General features: G+C 41.7%; 1 protein-coding gene and 1 non-coding gene across 12 annotated transcripts in view; one reads left to right on the top strand and one right to left on the bottom strand.

The window, feature by feature from the left end:
- The window catches only part of PHLDB2 (pleckstrin homology like domain family B member 2), a 203,717-nt gene that overhangs the window by 95,956 nt on the left and 85,317 nt on the right, over positions 1-22,444 (top strand). Inside the window, exon 1 of one of the 11 annotated variants that reach the window (XM_069475090.1) lies at positions 8,444-8,829. The exons of 7 other annotated variants lie outside the window; for them this stretch is intronic. The gene's annotated coding sequence lies outside the window, so the exon portion shown is untranslated. Of the gene's footprint in view, positions 1-8,443; positions 8,830-9,135; positions 9,185-22,444 lie in introns of those variants that run through there. 3 more of the 11 variants (XM_069475088.1, XM_069475087.1, XM_069475084.1) reach the window with 3 other exon arrangements.
- Positions 1,297-1,430, bottom strand: LOC138389004 (small nucleolar RNA SNORA48). Its single transcript, XR_011234450.1, has one exon. It is a non-coding gene; the product is annotated as a small nucleolar RNA SNORA48 (small nucleolar RNA).

Here is a 22,444-nt window from a genome sequence, read left to right on the forward strand (position 1 = left end):
ACCACACATTACCTTTTCTATGTTGAGATATGTTTAGCTACACAAGTACCTACCATTGTGTTACAATTGCCTATGGTACAATATCATGCTATAAAGGTGTGTAGCCTAGGAGCAATAGGCTATATCATATAGCCTAGGTATGTACCATCTAGATTTGTGTAAGTACACGCTATGATGTTTACACAATGATAAAATCACCTAATGACACATTTCTCAGAACTTATCCCTGTCATTAAGCAACACACTATATATGAAACTTTTCTCTTGTGTATTATTGGGTTGCTAAGCCTTTCATAAAGCTACCTTTAATATTAACATTAAATGTACAGTATATTCATATACCCATTTTAAAGTTCTGGAGTTCTTGTGTTAATCTTGTATATAAAATAATAATACCTTAGGAATCAACATCTGGAAATAATCAGTAAGAGAATGACCTTTTAAATAGAACTTATTTTAGTTCCAACTTAAACAACATAGCAAGTGAATTTTGATCATCTTCTTTAGGCATATTTGTAACTTGTAGAAATTCCTAGTTCTTGAGGATAGCCAGAAATTCAAATTAGTCTGAAAGAACTGTACTAGTGGTAACCTCACCATCTGTATCTCAGAAATAAATGCTTCAAACAACCATTTAGAACTTATGGAGCACTAACGCTAAATCTCTAGTCACAGCTAAGTGCTATATATAATAGTGTTTTTATTAGTTTCCTTTACAATTCTCCTGAGAGAAACAACGAAATTATCCTCATAAAGTGGAACATTAAAAAAAGGTCAAGTAGGTATCCCTGAGCCCCGGGGACAGAGCCAGTTAGTTGGAATATTGTCACTGAATTTCAGTATCTTAACTGGGGCCCTAATGAATACTCAGTTGAACAGCTTTGATTTGGGGTTGCTATCTTATTTACTATAGGAAAAAGAATCGATAGGACTTTACTGGAGTCTTTTTATTTTTATTTTTCAGAGACAAGGTCTCACAGTCTTGCTCTGTTGCCCATGCTGGAGTGCAGTGGCACAATTAGAGTTCATTGCAGCCTCAAACTCTTGCACTCAAGCCATCCTCCTGCCTCAGTCTCCAGGAAGATGGGACTACAGGTGCACACCACCAGGCCTGGCTAAATTTTTTTTTTTTTTTTTTTTGGTACAGACAGGATCTCACTATGTTGCCCAGGCTGGCCTTGAACTTCTGGGCTCAAGAGATCCTCCTGTCTTCACCTCCTAAATTTCTGGGATTACAGGTGCACATCACCATGCCTGTTGCCCCCCCCCTTTTTGGGGGGGCGTTCTTTGTTTTTCCCATGTCTCTAAGGAATGAACCAGGCATAGACATGACCTAAAGCCAAGCTAGAATAAACAGCGGGTTGCTTTGTCCTTGGCTGAGAGGAGATAGGCACCGCCAACCGGATGCCACTCTACCTATGACAGGGGCACACCACCCGTATCAGGGCCTGGAGTTTTTATTATTTTTTTTCCACTGACACATTGGTGTTATTGCACACTCAGTCATACACGTCTTTGTTAATTTGGAAATGGAAACGTGCTTGGTTCATCCATCGGCACAGTTTGGCAGACAAAAATGCAGGGGCAACAGGACATATATACAACAAAAAAAGGCCTTGATAACAGAAAGATTTAGAACCACTAACCAAGGGGAGGAAAAGCCAGAGCTGCCTTGGTTCTCCATGGAGGAGGAATTCCTGGTGCCTTGGGGGCTGAGCCCACAGGTTTCAAGGCTGAGTGAGGTGCCCTTTTCATCCTCTAGGGTCTGCAATGCTAGCATGAGAGGGTTTTCTTCTCCAGCTAGATGCACCCCACATCACAGGGTCCCACAGAGGCAGGGGGCAGGCCTGCAGGAAGGCTCAGCACAGGTGGGTGAGCTGGTCAGCAGTGGCGTGGACGGGGGGCCTAGGGGATTCCCTGCATCAGCAGCTGCCCGGAGCGGACTTGAGGAGACTTGGCTAAATGTCCTGCTCTACCACCCATTTTGCCGCCCCTGCCTTGCCCTCCCCAGCGCCGCTGCAGCCATCTCATGTGCTGGGCCAGGAGTCTTTCAATTCTGTGGCTGGAGCTCATCTTTCTTTTTCATCCCAGCCCTATATAATCAGGTTCCACATCCTGCACAGCCACTGGCTCTTCCTGTATTTGTCAGGCAATGAGGAGCCAGTGCAAGTTTAGAATGAGGAAATGACATAATTAAAATGGTATTAAATGTGAAACCTAAAATTCAAAGCCCCCTCTTTCCCCTTTCCTCAAATCTGGTCCCAACTCCCTGTCTTATCTCCGACTCCTCCCTCCCCAGCTCGGAGGGTGGTTACTCACCATTTCCCAAACTTTCCTTGGCTTTAATGTCCTCCTGCATTGCTCATGCTATTTCCTTTGCCTAAAAGGCCCCTTTTTCAACATGAAGCTCACATGTGTTGTCTTCTCATTGGGCACAGATACTCCTTTATCTGAACTCATTGGTATCATTGTTTTTGCAGTACATATCACATGACATTGTCACATTACAGTTATTCGCAAGGCAGTAAACTTCTTATATATAGACACATCATAAGTGTCTTATTTTATCTCTGTCTTCCAAACATCTAGGCACACTGTGTGGGACAGAGTAGGTGCTCAGTACATTTGCCTTTGTTTTCACATTCCTCACGTTCTGAATCCTGGCCCTTGCTCGGAGTTGTCAGAATCCCCCAGTGCACTGAGGTCTGTAGATATCTGACACTCCAATTTGGACATCTACCCCTGCCCAAGGTGGCTCAGTATATATACTATATACTAATATATGTAATATATAATACACATTATATGTGATATGTAATATGTTTTATATATTATATACACATATTATTAATATATATTATACACCACACATTATATATATAATATTAAGGACAAATTTGAAATCAAGGTGTGAGATAACTTAAGGGATGGTGAAAGTCAGATGAAAGGAAAAATAAAGACCAACAGAGAGAAGACAAGCTGAATTCCCTTCACTATCAAGGAGTACTGCTGATAGAGTGCTATTTTTTTCTGTGATAAGCAGATAAGATACAAAGAAACTCCTTGTTTTATGCCCACCATGCAGGCAAAGTAGTCCTCAAGTGATTAGAAAAGAGAGCTGGATGGTTAATCTAAAGGGGACACACACACAAACACACACACACACACACACACACACACACACACACACACGGCATCCTTTTCCTGCCTGATTGCAATGCAAACTCACAGAGAAGATTGGGGGAAGGGCAGAAAAAGAACATTTGATGTAGGAAGTAATCAGATATTCCAAACTGATTTAGATTTCCTCATAATTAGAGAACGAATCTTGTAACAGATTAAACATAAAGCAGCACATGGGGATAATCATTAAACTTACTGAAGAGATAAAATTGAGATATTTGCGTTTTTGTGCCCCTGAGAGGTTAAAGTGATTTTCACTTCAATTGTGTTTAATTTTCTGGTGTTAATTTGAGTAACTAATGTGTTATTTATACTTCATATATTTAAATACATATTAGAGAACACAGAGTAAAATCCAAATATCTAATAAGGTTATTGAAATAAAAATACATGAAATATGTCCCAAAAAAAAGGAGGAGAAAGCAAAATCTTTGTTACTATCATGTAATAATTTAATAGCAAGCTTGACTCTGAGCTTCCTGGCAATAAGGATACAAAGGGAAACTTTGATTTACATAGTTTTCCTTAACAACAGTTGCAAATCCAATGTGAAAACAGATGAAGATAGCTTTTCTAAGAAATGAGAGTACATTCATTTAAACTTTATCCACATACAAATTTAGAAGAGTGCACAGTGGTTAATGCAGTAACAACAGTTCTGCAGAAGGGCAAGTGTGGTTAGAAACCACTCTTTTGAATGTTCTCTTTGTGCTATCTATCCCTTGTGTAGAGAATGTCTGCATTATCTCATTAATTCATAAAGTATAAGTTCTCATATTTCAGAGTAGAAGTTTGTTTCTGAATGAAGGTAAATGATGCACTCAAATTACTTGACTAGTAAAAAGGCTAAGTCAGAGTGTGAAATCCAGGTTTGCCTGACTCCAAAATCAGTGACCTTTCCACTGCACCCTGCATATGAAAACGTCTTGTTTCTTTAAATAGTCATGATACTAAAGAGAACTTCAGTACAAACAGTTGTTCCAGGAGTTGGACTGGGGTGAGAATGGACTGAGCTAATAGCTACAAAGATTTGTTAAGCTATCACTGCAGAGAAACGAACAGTTATACAGATTCAGGACATAAAATGTTAATCAAGTCCAAACAGTTTTTGCTAATAAAAGGGAACAATAGCAAAAACAATTCCAAATGGAATAACTCATAAATAATTCATAATATCACTGTATGTAATACTTCAACTTTCCTCACCTGAGAGGGCGAAGGATACAGAAAAGTAAGATCAGGCTAGGAGGATCACCTGAGGCCTGGAGTTCGACACCATCTTGGGCAACATAGCGAGTCCCCATCTCTACAAAAAATAAAAATAAAAAAATTAGGCAGTCATGGTGGCGCACGCCTGTAGTCCCAGCTACCTGGGGGGCTGAGGTGGGAGGATCACAGTCTTTTGAGCAGAGGAATCATATGAGCTGACCCAGAGTTTAAGACTGCACTGAGATATGAGCACGCCACCCGCACTCCAGCTGGGGTGACAGATCAGGTACTGTAACCACTATAGTTCCTGAAGAGGTGAACAGAGAAGGAAGGTCTGTGACGTTTACAACACAATATCCCTAGTGGATGATAGCGAATGGCAGAGAGAGGGAGGTATGACTCTGGTGTGTGATTGAATCCGTAATTTTATTTTAAAGAAGCCAGGAAACGAAAAAAGTGGAAGGAAATAGCTCATTCATTTCTTTCTTTCTTTCTTTCTTTCCTTTCTTTCTTTGTTTCTATTTTTTAAAACATCATCATAACTAAAAAAAGTCATAATAACAATTATATTAATAGTTGCTATATATTGCCTGCCTTCTATACATTTCAATATGTTGGGGTCTGCATTTATCTTTTAATTTAACACTTGCACCTTCAGGGTGGTCTCTACTATCTTCAGGCTGCTACAGCATTATGCACGCTAGTGTAAACCACACTAACTCATCAGGAGTGAGAAGCCTTTGCTGGGTTTAGTCACTTTTAAAAATCACATTAAATGTAAACTTTTTGAGCCCCTTCCACATATCAAGGCTTGGAGTATGGTTCATACAAACGTGAATAAAATGACCCCCCTGATCTTTTAGGAGCTTGGCTATAGTAAGAGACAGAGTTGTCAACAGGTGAAACAAGGCAGTTAGGAGAGGCCAGTGAGGATTACTTTTGGTCCAGTAATTAGGAATTATTCATTACACAAAAATGTCCACTGATAACATTCATATTTTTAGAGAAGAGGTGGAGAGTAGCATTTAAGAGCACAAACTCTAGAGCCATGCTGTCTGTGCCCAAATTCTGCCTCTGCCAACTTACTAGCTTATTGACTTTTCTGTGCCTCATTTCTTCACTTATAAAATGGAGGTAGTGATGGCACTTATTTCATAGGATTGCTAAGCTAATTAATACTGTCATATATTTGGCAGAATGCCTGAAGGATATAGTAATTGTGTTACTCTCAATAAATATTAGCTATTTTATTTTCTTAGATATGCATATTGGCAACCTAATTATGGCCATAGTAGATTAGCAGACATGCTCCTTGGACCTTATGAGGGAAAAATAACTGTCTCTGAGATGTCTGTATGTCAAGTGTATTGCTGGCATTGTTCCAGGCAAGGAAAAGTTTGTAACCATAATGCTTTGGGTCAAAACCATCATTAATTCTGGAGCATCAGCTACATGCCAGATATCATCCTAGGCATACTAGGATACAGCATTGGAGAGAACAGAGAAAAATTTCTGCCTGCATAGAACTTACATTCCAGTGAGGAGAGACAGACAATAAACCTCATAAAAAAAAAAACTGCATTTTATAAAATGATAGGAAGTGGTGATTCTGTCAATAAAAAATAAAGAAAGTTTACTGTTAGGGAAAATGCATTTTAAACTTTAAGTAGAGTGGTCAGGGGAGTCCCGAGCAACATGGTGGCATTTGAGTAGTATCTTGAGGGAAGTGAGGGAGCAGGCCATGCAGATACTCGGGACCAGGGGATTCCAAGCAGAGGACAGCTAGCACAAAGGCTCTGAGATGGAATCATGCTTGTCTAGAAAACTAGTCTAGGAATATTGAGGAGGCCATTGTGGTGGGGCTAAGCCAGTGATGTAAGAGAAGCAGGAGATGAGGTCAGAGAGTAACAGGTCATCTATTGTCTTTCTGCACTATTATTTGGACTTTGGCTTTTGCTTTGATTGAGATGGGGACCACTGCAGTCTTTTGAGAAGAGGAGTGATATGAGCTGCCTTAACATTTAGAAAGGATCACTCTGGCTGCTGTGTTGAGAAGAGGCTTCATAGGGGCAAAAGAAGAAACAGGGCAAGGGTAATTGAAGTCAAGACGTGAGGGTAGGTTAGAGCTGGGTGGTAAGTAGTAGAGGTAGTAAGCAGTTGTATTCTGCATTTATTTAAAAATAGAGCTGAAAGGATTTTGTAATGAATTGGATTTGAAATAGAGAGAAACATAAAAGTCAAGGATGACATTAAGGTTTTAGCCTTGATATGGGGAAGACTTCAGTTTGGAAATGGTGGTTGTAGGGGGACAAAGGAAGGGATTTCAGCATTTCGGTGTTGAAAATGTTGTGTGAAAAGCCTAGTAGGCATCCAAGTGGGTAGTTGCTGGGAGCCTGGAGTTCAGGGGAGAGGGCCAGACTGGAGGCAAATTTGAAAGTCATCAACACATAGATCGTATTTAGTGCCATGAGCCGGGATGAGATCACCAAGAGAGTGAGCGTAGACAGAGAAGACAGGAGGTCCGGAATGTGAACTCTGGCCACTCCAGTGTTCAGAGGCTGTGAAGAAAGAAGGAAACAGCAAAGGAGACTTAGAAGGAGTGACCAGTGGGGTAAGAGGAAAACTATGAAAATGTTGTGTTATGGAAGTCAAAATAAAGTGTTTCCAGGAGAAAGTACTCAACTGTTAATTGCTGCTGATAGTTCAAGTAAGATGAAGCCTGAGAAACAATCTTTCAATTTCATAGTTTGATCTCAAATAGGAACAGCTCCAGGAACATGCTAGAGACAAAGCCTGATTGAAGTAAATGGGAACAGAGAACTTGGAGAGAGAGCTTTTCTTAACAGCTCCTAAGTTTTGTTGTAGCTGGACAGAAAAAAGGGCAAGTGGCTGGAGGCAGAAGTAGAGTCAAGAGAGGTTTCTGTTTTTTAAAATGGGAGAAATAACATGATTTTATGTTGATGGGGAAGATCCAATAAAGAGGTGAGAAATGGATGATGTTGATGATGTGGGGAGAAAAGAGAGTTAACTAATTGCTGGAGCACTTAACTGTTGGATCGATCAGTGTATGTCTCTGCGGGGCAAAAACCCAGGACAGATCAAAAATATATTCCTATAAAACACAAAGTATTTGTGAGGTGAGGCTTTCCCTGAAATTAGAAGTTAGGCCCGGGTGGCGTGGTGACTCACACCTGTAATCCCAACACTTTGGGAGGTGGAGGCGGGAGGATTGCTTGAGGCCAGAAGTTTGAGACCAGCCTGAGCAAGAGCAAGGCTACCCCTACAAAAAATAGAAAAATTAGGCAGGCTTGTGTGGTGGAACACTTGTAGTTCCAGCTACGTGGGAGACTGAGGCAGGAGGATTGCCAGCCTGGGCAGACCCCGTCTCAAAAAAAAAAAAAAAAGTCAGACTTTTACTTGCCCAACTGAAAAGTGTGTTAAATATGCTATTTGTTAAAAGACTACTAAGTTCTGCTCATGGTGCCACGTACTTTGCACACATTATCCAGAAGTTTAACAACTGCCCTGCAGTATCACTATCATCATTACCACACTGTAGACGAAGGCATTGTTGCTGTGAGCTAAAACAACTTACCTAAAGCCTCAGTGATCTAAATCAAATAGTTGCACTTCTCTATGCTCTTCCTTGCTGTTGTGAGATCCTCGAGGGCCGATGTCATTCATCTGTGTAACCCCAGAGACTCGCCCAGACCTCGGCAGAGGTTCACGTTCCCCCGTGCCGAGATGGACTTGGGGCCACCCTCGGTCTATTTCTTTGCCTTCCAAGGAAGCATAGGCTGGAGGACGTTCATATCAGCATTGTTTTCATTGTTTCAGAAAAATAAGTGGAAAATATAAAAACTTTCAAGAGAAATGACTGTAAGGAAATCAGAATAAATGAATTTAAAACCCTCCTGGCTCCAGCCCTTAGCTGGGGCTGTTCTCCAACACTTTACAAACTTGTTCTCCTGACGCATCAGGTAAACTTGCCCAGGGGCGACCTGTCAGGAGGAGGTGCGGTCACCTGGAGTTTCCGAGTAGAAACTTTGTTGTCCGATGAGTAAATCATCGCCCAAGGACGTCTACCACCCGCCCTTCTTCCAGCTCCTTAAAAAAATAGCCTGCCACCAAAGTCTCCACTACTTTGCTGTGAGTGCAGCTTTGAGAAGCTGGCGCCCGGTGATGGGGCGAACAGCAAGGTCCCTTTAGCAGCAATAAAACCCCAACAGTAAACTGGCCGGGAGCGGGGTGGGTCGCTAACTTCTTTGCTTCCACTCCCCGGGTGCCCGCCGCGGTGGTTACGAGGGGCCGGGGGTGCCGGACCGAGCCGCGCGGAGCCCACCACCGCGGCCCGAGGGGGACCGCACGGCGTGGCGCGGAGCACCGACGGCGCCTTCCCTCTCTCGCCGCCGGGACTGGGCAGCACCGACGCTCCAGGTGAGGACCGGGCCGCGGGCCGCCAGGAGGAGGGGGCGGCGTCGGCTCCGAGGGCCCGCAGGGCTCCCCGGGGGCGCCGCCTCCCCCGCCACCGAGTTGGTCGCCGCCGGTTGCGCAGCGGAGGGCTGGGGGCGGAGAGGAGACGGCGGCGGCCCGGGCGGAGGAGGGGCGCGCTGCCTGCGCTCGGCCAGTCGGCAGTGGCCGGCGGGCTCACGGTTGCGGCCGGAGCTGCGGCGGGACCCGGGCCGGGGCCGGGGCCGGGGCCGGGGGGAGGGAGAAGTGAGGGCGGGGCAAGGGCCAGGCGAGAGGGCGGCGGGGCCAGCGGAGAGCCGCGGCTCGGAGGAAAGATGCGACGGTGAGTGGGCGCTGGGGCGCAGAGTTGCTTTGCTTCTCTTGCAGGCTGTAGGGACAAAAGCCTGGGCTGGGGTCGGCGGTGCTCAGGCTGCGCAACTTTGGGGGGCCGAGCTCGGTTGTGCGTGACTGTCTGGGACCCGTTGGATCTCCGGTCGAGGAGGTCCTAGGGAGTGAGTGTTCGGGTAAAGGAGATGCTTCTAGAGTGATTGTAGGAAACGGGATTTGGGGAAATTGGGGAGAACTTTTGCTGACAACTCTGGAATGTTCATGGGGAGAGGGATCGAGATCCTCGGGATAGACCTTGGGAAAGAGAGGGTCCGCTGCTGGGTGGTGTGAGGCGCGGGGTTCAGAGAAGACCCCCCTTGCCCCCACCCCAAATATCTGGCTAGCTGCGCTTCTAGTTCCACTTTGTTTCAAGAGTGAAGCTCACGAGTTTGAACCGCCAAGAGGTTCCGATTTGGCCTTGGACCCCCTAAAAGTGTGTAGTGTGGCTGCCTCCGCTCCCCTAGGGACGGCAGCTACAAGGCTTGGGGAGTGTTTTGACCCTTTGTTTCACCAGCGCCCTGCACGGCAGAGACGCAGCTGAAATGTTTGCCGGTGCGTTTAATAACTTAGCCCTAGCAGTCATCACTTATTAAAGCGCCGAGGACCTGGCTAACTCCCGCCACCACCAGGAAATTAAAAGGCTGACAGGCTGTCCCTCCCAGGCTCGGGGTTTCCTGTTTGAAAGAGCTTGGGAAGTCGAACCTGCTTCCCGCAGTTCCTCATGTACCTTTCTTATGCAAAGGAGGGAACGGCTCCCGCAGCCTTTTATGTCGGTGGACTAGCCTAGGGCTGGAAATCCTCTAGGTTGGGCCCTGCCCTCTTCCCTAGAAGTCTTCCTCCTGCAACTCTGAAGTAGCTCTCTGAGTTCTAGAATGCACAGCTAGTCACAGGCGCAGCTGGGAGTGGAACTAGAAGAGGCATAAAAATGTGGAGTCCTTTTAGTATGAACATTTGTCAGCCACATTTCCCTTCATTATATGAGTGTGTAAGTTACAGATGCAGATCTTCAAGTACTGGACGGGTAACTTTGAGCTTCCTAGTTTGGTTTAACTTAGGCTTGAGCTATGTCTCTGGGATTCTAACATCTGAATTCAGCTGGGAGAGATCTAAATGAGGTTCACAGTTTCAGAGGATAAACTTTTGCCCTGCAAGCACTTGAATTCTTGGTTCCTGGTAGGATAGCAACAGAGTAGTCGGATTTGGGATAAATAAATCTTTATAGTTGCCCACTAGTTTAACAGAATGGCTATATCCCTTGTGCCATTGCTCTCCAATGTGTAAATATTTGTTTGAATAAAGAGCTAGGATTCTTTGAAAAGTAACAGTTGTGTCTATTCATGGTTCCCTTTTCATATCCTCACTTATTTAAAAGAGGGGTGTGTTTTTTTTTTTTGCCTTATACATTTAATGTGGAAATTTAAACATTATATGTACTTAAGAAACTCTGTAAAGTCTCCAAAACTTTTATAACTGGCAATCCCTTCAGTAGCAAGGGGGAGTTGAGTTTTTGCTCTCCGTTGACTAGTGTAACCTTCACCTCCTGAGACCCAAAGGTTTGCAAATCCCAGCTTCTCTCACAAATGGAAAAATGAGATGTTTGGTTAAGAGCAGTCATCATTTCAGTCAATTTGCAGGCCTCAATCTGTTCTTGCAGCTGGCAGCTGCTGTTCTTTTGGTGTTGCCATTAACTGGGGGCGGGAGGGAGTAGAGTATCCTGGATCCCTCTTTGAAGTGGGGGAGGAAAAGATACTTGGGAAATTGCGCTAGGAATTGCTTGCTCGTATCTTCAAGAACCCTGACCAAAGCCAGACCTCTAGCAATCTTTCCAGAAACATTTTATTTACTGTTAGGGGTAAAGGGTGTGAGTGTGTGAGAGAGAGAATGAAAAAGCCAAAGGGAAGCCAACCTCTGGTTTTTGATGTTTTCTTCAAAGCTCTATTTTGAGGTCTATACGCAAGGGTTGATTCTGGAGTACACTGGAGAAGTTACTGTGAAAAATGTGATTTCTTTTGAATACTTTTAAAGAGTAGTGGAGGTTATGGTTTTATATGCTAAGGATGACTTGGAAAGACAGTGGCTTTGTCCTTTCTGCCTTCTAGGTGGAATACCTGTGCTTTGTAAGTCTTTCTGTTAAGTCTTGGTGTACTTTCATTGATAATTGTGTAAATGTTACCTATTTGAAACAAAAACACCTTCTAAATGATGTATTTTTAATGCCCTGATTTGCATTACAGCTATGGTTCTCAATCGGCGGGGGAGGGGATTTTGTCTGCAAGGGATATTGACTAACAAGTATTTTTGGTAGTCAAGACTGGGGGTTGGAGAGTACTGTGGGCATCCAGTGGGTAGAGGCCCTGGATGCTGTTAAACATCCTGCAATGCACAGGGCTCACAGACAATTATCCAGCACTAGAGTGTTACCTCTGGGGCATATGTTAACAAGATTAGGGACCTTAATCTAATCTGGGTCCTCAAGAAACTTTAACTGTGTTCTTGCTCAACACTGAGAGACCTTCTCATAGAGGCTTTTTGTCTGCAGTACATTCTTTTGCCCTTGGCATAAAGAGTCTTAATATACCATGGAAGTGAAGGAACTTGTGTTCATTGACGACTTCAAGTTGACTTAAAAATCACAGAATTTTGGAGCATTAGAGCACAAGGGAGCCTCAGAGATCACTAAATTCAACCCTTTCATTTTATAGATGTAGAAACTGAGATGCCCAGGGATTAGAGACTGGACTTGTAGGGTCCCAAGTGAGTTGGGGGCAGATATAGTTCTAGGTACAACTCAGGATTAGAGAATTTAAAAACCAAAACAAAAACACTGGACTTGACCCTTTGTGAGAGTTTAGAAGCACCATTCCCTGTGAGAAAATAAATAAATGCTCTGATGGGGGAGGGGTGGCATTAGCCATGGTGACTGTGGCGCACATGCCTGGGTGCCTCAGCACCAAGAGAGGGATAATTCCATTGTGTAACCTGTGACACTCCACTTCTGATGCTTGCAGCATCCTTTCCATGGCTAAGTGGGCAACAGATGGTTCCACAGACAGAGCAGATGCTGCTTTTGAGTGCAGGTACAAAACAGAACATTTGAGATTTTCTGTCCCTCCCTGCCTTATCACTTAAGAGAGTAGAGTACATGAATGGGTTGGGTTGTCTTGGACAGGAGGGAAAATGAGAGAGGCTTCCTGAGTATAGAAGGAAAAAAAGACATCTGGCACATAAGGAAATGAGCTGATATTGCAGAAATTGTGGGAAAAATTCATAAGCTGATGAGTGGATATCTGAGATAAACTCAATTGCTTAGAAGGAGGATTAGGAATACGAAGACAGTTCAAGCTTGACTACTCTTTGGGCAGGTAGGACAAAATAATTCTGGGGTAAAAGGAACCTTAGAAATCCTCTTAGCTGACTCTTTTGGCCCCAGCCCACTCACTGGGGCAAGGTAGTGGTAGGACCTGGAAGCCAAATCTCCTAACTCCTGTTCCTTTGCACTTTACTGCACACCCCACAGTGTCTACCATTCCATCTGTTTACCTAGTTGGGGGAAAAATGGCAGTAATATAAAGTTATTGTTAATTTCTTGGGAGAGTTTTTAAAATATGGTATTTGTGAATGGCTCTGTTTATAGACAGGAATTGTCTCAGTGAGTTTTTAATTATCAGAAAAGTTGTGCATACATGGCCTGATCAATTACAAACGTGTGTACTCTCATATTTATACACTACAGTTAGCCATTAGGCCCGTGATTATGGATTCTAGCTCTGTGTGCCAAGTGGTCCTGCCATGGTAGGCATTTCATCTAATCCCCCTATTTGGGAGGTTCTGGCAATATAGGAAGGTTTTTAGTATGTCTTTTGTGGAAGAAGTAAGAGCTCTGAATAGTACTGAGATAGTTTTTTCATTGTTTTCACAGCTAGCCAATGGGTGCACCTCAAAGCCAAGTACATAGTTATGTATTTAGAAATGACACAAAAGTGATAGCTCTTTTACGCTCTCTGTCCCCTGCAGGTGCTACCTTAAAGGGATGTAGCAGCCTTTTCATTGTCACCATTCATCTGGCCATTCTTCCTACTTTCCTTTTTTCAGATGATGGGAGAGGAGACATGAGTAATTAAAAAAAAAATTACTGTTGGCTGGGAATATTTATTGGGAATTTATTAATGTGACTCTTGTCTTTTAAAAATAAATGAAATAAAAAAGGGCAGCTCAGATTTTCAAATCCCTTCAAAGTAAATATTTAGTGAGGCAGAACTTGGTCTCTGTGTCACCTAGGAATTTAAACCTTCCAGGGGATAATTTGTACATGGTTTTTTTCATGATATTTAGAGATGTTTCTTAGACATTGTTGAAAAAAGAAGCTTTGTGTTATATCTGCTTAAGAGGCAAGATTGTTTTCTATAGCAGCTAGTGGTCAATAAGAGAAACCCAAGTGTAGAAATCATTTTATTGAGGTACAAGAAACCTAGAGGTTTCAGACACTTAGTGTACAAAGAAACAGGTAAATAAGATATAGGGTAACAGGACAAGTTATACTGGGAAGTTTTTGAGAGGCTTTTCCAAGAGATATTTGTTTACTGTATATAGGTTGATTTCATTAGATGAACTGCTTTTCCTTGCTTTACAAATTAAGGGCAAGGAAAAAAATGTGCATGCCAATATTTAGTTCCATTGTTCCATTAAGCCAGATCAGCCTTTTCTAAGACTTGCTGCTAAATCTGGAGTTCAGTGGAAATTGATGTTGGTCATTTTCTTAGATATGGTTTGTTCACACATTGCATGTGACTTCCCTGGATGGCAGTATGCTTATGGAATTAGCCGGTGAAATAGCAAAAAAAACTAAAGGTTATAAGAATTTTCCAGGATTTGTTTCTTGACCACTGTACTGCTAAACCTAGGTTAGGTAAAAGCAAAGGAGACTCAGCTCCTGCATTGTTTTGACCAACGCACACCCAGTCCGAATAGTGCTTCATAGCCCAGAGATACTCGGAGGGGACTGGGAAATGATGTCTGGCTGCCACACTGCTTACGTCATTGCAGAAGTAGGTTTTCAAAAACAGCTTAAGATTTATTAAGGAAGTTGCAAGCCTTGGGAATGCAGACAAAACATTTCTTATGCATCGTGCTGAATCAAAGATATTATATTGCATTAACATAACACTGGCCAGGCCTTTTTCCCACCATGTTATGCTGAAACAATTTATCTTGCCTTTGGAATGTCATGGGCAATGGTACCCGTGAAATCTTTTCCCAATTAGGTAGCTGCTGCCTTATCACTAAAACGTGTTTCTGTCCTGTGGTCATTTCCATTTCCTGCATTATATATATAACGAGTACTCCTGTGTTATTTAATCAGTGTTTGTGGGAGTCCAGAATGTTGGAGCAGAAAGGACATCTAGTTTACTCTCACCATTTTTATGGGGAAACTTCTGCTAAAACAAGGTGAAGACAGGCAAAGTGACTTGCTCCAGATCTCACTTCTACTAGTTAGTTGGCAGAACCAGGACGAGGACTGGTCTCCTGACTCATGTCCCTGGCAGCCTGCCCAGTGTTCTTTGTACTAGATTGTCCATTACAATAAAAATAACATCCTAATGTAACCATATGCTTTATTAGGTCTTTTGGCCGGAGTTATAAAAACAGTGTTGATTAAAATTAAATTAAACTTTGTCGATTGTTTATTGATCTCTACTGGTTCAAATTCTTTCTCTTCTTTCAATCAGTATGTGGTTAAAAGGTAGGTAGCAGGGAAGAGAAAAATTAAATGTGTTCTAAGACCCACTTTGTATAATCAACTTTTTAAGTAATGAAGAAATGGTATCATCATCATTATTATTATTTACTTTATAGTATTTTAAAGACCCATCCACACAATTTTTGAGTTAAAAAATTATGACTAAGGAAGATAACTTGTGTTTGTTTCATCTCTCCTGAGCCTACTTGTGCTCTGACTATTCCTATTCACAAGTATTGGGTAAGGGAATGGGGATTGTAGTAAGTATCTGGGTCTGGGGAATGTTATTCTGGAAAGATCAAGTATTATTTTTAAGCGAGTGTATTTTTATCAGTAGTGTGGAGTAAATACGCTACTGATGTGATGGTGAAACGATCACACAGTTTTGCTCCCATGGACTCTGCTCAGCTTCCAGTTCAAGTCCACCATAGAGGCAGTTCCAGGGCCAAGAGAAAGCGTCTTTATCTCCACGTGATCCTGGGCTTGATCTTTTTCATGCTCGAAATTAGCTCAGAGGGTGTTTTTTCCTGGAATACCCCTCTGCTTCAAGAAGGGTATATGAAGTACAGTGCACATTAGATATTCACCACCTCCGAGTTAGTTATTCCATGACTCTCTGCTTCTCTGGCTTTATCTTCACCAGGGTGATCACATCATAGAGCAGGATTCTTCCAGGTTAACAGGGACATGGTCATAATCACCCAAACCTGGGGATAAATTTTACCCATGATCAGGAATAGAAAATATTTAGTTTATTTGGGAAAATTTTAGAAATGCTTATCTTAAACTAAAACTGTTTTAGGATTCTCTGAAGAACTCTAAAAATACAGGTCTCTAACTTCCTACATTCAGGGAAGCAGTAACAGAATTTAAAAATCTACAAAGTATGCCAATCTCTTCCTTTGCATAAATATGTAAGGAGTGTGTGTGTGTGTGTGTGTGTGTGTATTTTAACTTTTTTTTTTTTTTTGAGGCTGAAATTCTTTAATATATAGAGGGTTTGGCAGGATTTTTTTTTTAAGAGGTGGGGGTCTTACTCTGTCGCCTAGCACCCAGGCTGGAGTGCAGTGGCGCAACCATCCTCACTGCATCCTTTAACTCCTGTGCTCAAGAGATCCTCCTCCTTCAGCCTCCCAAGTAACTGGGATTACAGATGTGAGCCACCATGCCCAGTTTGGCAGTTTTTGTAAATACTTTTGCATCTCAACTTTCTGAAGAAATGGTTTTTATTTCTTCAGAAATGATAGGTACGTCACCTAGCATTATCTTACAAGTATCCCAAATATAATGTCCTGCTTACTTATAATCTTGACAATTCATTTGCATTCAGATTTCTCCCAGGTACTTAAAAAAATGTTAGCTTTTAGGAACTTAATTCAATATGATAAAAGGTTACTATTTCATACTTTAAAAAAATCACCAAGGAGCCACTGATATGACCCCATTCTTCTTTGTAAATTGTGTCACTATAATCTTTAAGCAAGTATAGATGTTTTTATTCATTTTGACATGCAGAATGCATATGTCTCTTTTAAAGAATGTTTTATTATGGTAAATTTTAAACATACACAAAATTTAAAACATACACTAAAAGAATAACATAGTGAAGACCCATATACTCATCACCCAGTTCAATAGTTATTTACATATGCTAATCTTGTTTCATCTGGAGACCTCATTTCCCTGCAAAACATGGATTATGATAAAGCAGATTCCAAACACCATAGTATTTCATTCACAAATAATTTACAATGCATCTCTAAGACATTAGGATTTTTAAAAAATATAACTACATCATTATCACACCTTTAAAAACCCTGCAGTATCATCTATTTTCCAGTCAGTGATAAAATTGTCTTGTACATTTTTAAAAAATAGGTTAATGTTCAAAATAGAATCCCAAACTGTGTCCACACATTGTATTTTATTGGTATGTCTCCGAGTCTCTTCAATCTAGAATCGTTCCCTTTTCTTCTTGTCCTTCCCCCGCCCCTTGCCATTTGCTGATTGAAGATACTGGTCTGCTCTTTTTTTTTTTTTTTCCTGCAAACTTTCCCGTATTCTAGAATTAAGTAATTGCATCACTGTGGTGGTTTTAAACATATTTTTCTGTCCCTCATATTTCTGTAATCAGCATACTTTTAATTTGAACTGTGTTGAACTTAATTTATTATATATATATCAAAACTTACTGAATTGATATTATCTCTTCTTTACATATTGCTATAACTGCTTTAAAAATGACATAAACACAAATATGAGCCCAATTGATAAAAGTCACATCTTGAGGATTTAGGTAAAAGTCAGGAATTGTGCAAGTGGGAAGAAAGTTTAATTACCCAAAGGTTTTTTGAGGTTGCTTCTGCTTTCTGTCCTCCTTTCCCGCTCTCCTCGCTGGCTGAAGAGAGTTATTACAGGAAACATGCCGCCAAATTCCTTAGATAGTCTAAAGAATATTTTAAAGTTCCTACAGATTAGTCTTATTCAAGAGACTAGCACAAAAACTTTTTAAAAATTCCTGTAATTGATAGTTTACTCTCTTCACTGAGAGTCCTCTAAGATTCTTTAGAATTCTTGATATAAAACCATCTAGACTCACTTAAAAGTAGTCTCTGATCATGGGAGATTAAGATCCTCATTTGCAGTATGGTTATTGCCTTTGATTGTGATTACTTTTAGGAACCTTTGAATACCATCTGGAGTTGTTTTTTTGACAGAACTTAGACTTCAGTGTAGCTGGGGATGACAGAAGGGAACTGTAGCCTGGGGTTAGACTCCATTATTGTGACAAGAAGAAGCTGAAACTTCTTTTTACTTTCTGTCCCCACTTCTTCCATCTGCATTCAATGTTCTCATTATCCCAGATCACTCTCCACTTCCCCCTGGGCTCCTTTCTTCTCCCATAGCATCATTTGAATCTTTTGTTCTTTCCTTAATGGCCTTCTTTCCTTCTTCTTTTAGATACTTTCAGAATATGGTAAAGTAAAAATTCAAAAGATAAAAGAAAACCAAGAAAGAAACTGTGTGATCTGTGTCCTAGCAGATTACATCCACATTCTAGTTCCCAGGGGCCCTCACCTTTCTCCCCAGCCCTGCCGTGTGTCACTCCCAACACCTGGTGAGTTGAAGATACTTCTTGTTTCTGGATCCCGAAGAGCCCCTTCTGGAAGTCCCAAAAAGCTTTTGTGCATTTTAGGCGGCTGTGGGCATGTGGACAGCATGTGTCTGTCTCTCTGAGTGTCTACACACATTAGGATTTACGGCTGCCTATTGTAATAGGCTCAGTCTGCAATGAATAAAATAGGCCTCCTTATTCTGCCATTAAAATACATTTCTTCCCCTGGAACTGCTTTTTTTGGATCTTTTTGAGAGATGAAAACATCCTCCTTGGACATTATCAACCTACCTACACATATCTAGTGGGTAATAATTATTTTGTTCAACAGGCAGATCTTTGAGTGACAAAGAACATGGAGCAAAGGAAGAGGAGTTGGAATCCATTTGCTGCTATATTTATTTGCAAAAAGAACAATATGAGTACTATGTCTCCTAACAAACAAAGTCTTTTTCTCTCTGCTCTGGGACATAAAATTTTGAGTGTGGAGGAAGAATTTAAAGGAATGGGAGGTTAGGAAACAGGATAAGTGAGTGGGAGAAGAGGAAGTTCTATGGAAATGGCTTTTGAGACCTTGAGAAGGCCCAGGGTTAGGTATGTTTGCAAAAACTGTGGGGAAGAGTATTGGAAGGAGAGAGGATCTGAGATATTTGCTGGGAAGGGAGTGTTTGCTTATGGGTATGGGGGCATGTGGAGAGGTGAGGCTTGTTTGCAGAGATGGAGGAGGCTGAGGAGGATTTAGGGATGAAGGGAAATATTTGTAAAGTAGGAGGATCAGTTTGCAGAGGGGGAGCTGAGGGGACTAAGGGTTTAACTAAGGATGGTGTCTGAAGGCTAGAGGATGGGGAAATAGTCTACTTTTGGATTTCTGAAATGAAAATATTGCTGGAGAAGGGGTTGTTCCTGAAGCTTCTAATTAGCCCCCTCTTCCTCATGTTTTGATGTTGGGATTAATGGAAAAAGAGGGAAGTTTTTGTGTCCATTGTTCTTTATTGTAAAGCTTAGAGTTTGGGGTTGAAATGGATTTCTCAGTTTTTATTTTTCAGCCCTTTACAAGCGTCCCCTCAGGCCCCATCTGCTGCCATTGGTCACCACAGCACTACCCCCACAGAATTCATGCGCTGCTTCTGAGGGATTGCTCTAAGCTGGTGTCTGAATTCAATTACATGTCATCATGCATGCTTTATTCATAACATTGCCGTATCGTAAACATCAGTGCTGAAAGAGACCGGCCTGTGGACCACCAGTGTGCTGGGAGAGCTTTGAACACCAGGTGTCAACCTCCCTGCCACAACATGTGCACCCAGAGTCAGCATCTCTGCCCCGAGAACCCCTGCAGAGCAGAGGTGTAGACTCAAACCTTATTATGCAGTGGAAATTTTGACCTACACTATGATTTTTGGAATTATTTTTTCTGAATTTGCTTCTGTAAAATCTAAATCCCTCCCCATTTTCCCAACCATATGAAATGATTTCCACTTTTCTATCACTTGCTCTTACAGTGCCCCTTTGATTCATTCCTGCTGTATTGGGTGATACTAACCAGTATTCGTACATGGCAATGTAAAATGACAAGTAACATATTGTGTAATTTAGGAATCCGGTTGGTACATTTACCTGGATAATTGCATTTATATAGGCTAGTCCCTCTTCTCTAACACAATACAGCACAACACAACATTTTGTTTCAATTTGTTTCTTTGCTTTTACAACTTTGCTCCTTGAGTATGTTTTCATTACCTTGAAACCAAGATCCCTACAGCTAAGGGTGTTGTAAATTCTCTGTTGGTGATTCATAGTTCGAACGGGATCAGCTTCATTGTGCTGTTACCTAAGGGAGCTGGAGAATTACATTTTAAAACAAATACGAGAATCCTACCAAAGAGAAAAGACTCTCCCAAGAAACCTTTAAAAATGGTCCCTGAGTTTGGTTTTTCAAGTAATTTTCTTTCTCTAGGTAAAAAGTACTGTGACTTTCTGTGGTACTTTTCGGAGATCTCTTTATGACTTCTGGCATTTTCTGATTGACAATGGGATGATATACCTTTCAGGTGATAAAATAACAAGAGCACGGGGGGGATTACATTTATGGATTGGAAAGTAAACGCAGACGTTTCAACACGCATTAACTTCTTTCCCGGTTAGACTTCCCGGCGTTGTCTTTTCTCTCAGATGGGCACCAGATGCGTTCCTCCCTTCTCCAGCCCATTGTGTGGATATGCATGTAATAATGCATGTAGCCATTAAAACCCTCGGGACTGTTTTCCTTCCACAATAACATAGTACAGGGATCTTACAGTTTCACTGAGACCCCTTTTTTGTTTACATAAAATATACAGGAAATCCAAAATAAACACATCAGCGTAGAGCAAGAAGACAGGCTGTAAACCTTGGCGTCTTCTTGGCCTCCTCCCTTACACATGTTAGCACAGACCTCTCTTCCCCACCTCCCTCCCTCCTGTTGTCACCTGGGCAGTGCTTCTGGCAGTGCTGTCCTTCACCTCCCCCATCCTAACTCTCTGCCTCTGCTTTCTACCTCCCTCTGCAGTTTCTGACCCATTCTGCCTGCAATCACATCCCTCCTTCCCTCCTTCCCTCATTGCCGGGAAAGTAAAACCAAACTCCTTCACTGTGCTCTTCACCCACCTGCTTCTCTACTCTCCTTGCCCTCACCCTAAGGACGTTACTGGTCTACCTTCACTACGGGTTTCCCATTTCTAGGCCTGCACTCATGGACACCTAAAATGAAAAAGGCCCCCTGGAAATAGGCAAGGAGAGAGTTATCAGCTGTGGAGAATCTGGCTGACTCTCTGCCTTTTAAATTGAATTGATTTGGTGGGATTAAGAGATAATTGAGTTGAGACAAATATACATGTGCATTCAGCTATGGCAGGTAAACTGAGCTTCGGGAAAATGAGGGAATTCCGTATTTGTACCTGGTGGTAAGTCTTTAAATGTACAACTTTTTACATGTCATTAATAGGCCAAATAAGGTTGAACTGAAAAATTGGGGTATCAAATGTGAATATCCCTTTAAATTTTCTCTGGGATGTCCTTCCATCCCAGTCCTCTGTAACTTTCCACTACAAATGTGTATGGTCCAGAAGTGTCGCATGACTGTTTCTCAGATGTGGTTTATTATTTGCAAATGTCCTGCTTGTTTCTTCCCTAGAGACCGTAAAACTGATCTTCTTTCAGCCAATACTACTCTGGAATATTTTGTGTTATATTTTGTTTGGCCAACCAACCTGCCTCAGTAATTACACTTCTTGATTTTTTTAAAAAAAGTATGTGTCGGAAGGATGGGGTGTGGCGGGGGCAGAGTGGTGGCACCCTATGGGCCAGCAGGGAACCTGTAGTAGTTTAATACTCTATAATTCTATTGGCCCAAATAAAGAAGGGACAGAGCTTGGTAATATTTTGTTCAGGTGGTTAAGTCGCATTGGCAACCTGCAAACAGGTTCAACTATATTAATACATTTTATTATCTAAAATAACATCAGTATTTTATGTGGCTGAGTCAAAAGTTAGACTTTTAAGTATCCATTCTGGCATGAGGTGTTAAGCTGTAGTGTTGAGATAAATATTTAAAATGCAGAGTTTGGGCTTTGGTGCTTAGCTTTTGACTTCTGTTTAATGATAAAACATTGGCCTGCTTTTTGGATTGCTGTGTCTGCATACCATGAGAATACCTTTTCTAACTTAGTTCTATTTCCTGTTTTGTATATATTACCTTCAAGCCAAAGTCTTTCCTACTAACTGGTGTTAATTCTTTTCTTGTCTATTCTATTAATAACATCTCACAGTCTTTTTTTTTTTTTTTTTGTATCTCTGCTTAAAACATCCTAAACATTTGAAAGATTGCTGTTGAGGTTAAACCACTTTTAGGAGAGGCTTGTGGCTTGGACCTAGGAGGGCATATCTTACTTGGTGGTAGAGATGGAAAAGGATTTAGATAACTATGAAGGAGAAATACATGGTTATTAAATACAGTTCATCCCAGGAGAGTTATATCTGTAGATTTTTAAGAACCATAATATCAAAAATAACTTGTTTTTTCCTACACAGTTTTTGTTTTTAATCATATCAGGGACAGGATGTTTGTTGGATGAACCAGTGGTTTGACCTCAAATGGGTGTGGAATCTTGTTTATATCTGTGGACTCACAAAATTTTAGGTGTGGAAGTGGCTTTATGCTAACATTGCATAATACTTAACAGATTCCCTTTCCTTCAGTGGGCTTCTTTGTCATTTCTTTTCACCGTCACCTCCCCAAGAGTGCCACTCTCACGGGGCTAGCCCCACTCCATGTTTCTTACCATTCTGTCAATCAGTCCTCGCAGTTAAGGTATGTATAGCAATCA

The sequence above is a fragment of the Eulemur rufifrons genome, chromosome 7 (assembly GCF_041146395.1).
Source record: "Eulemur rufifrons isolate Redbay chromosome 7, OSU_ERuf_1, whole genome shotgun sequence".
Taxonomy (NCBI): domain Eukaryota; kingdom Metazoa; phylum Chordata; class Mammalia; order Primates; family Lemuridae; genus Eulemur; species Eulemur rufifrons.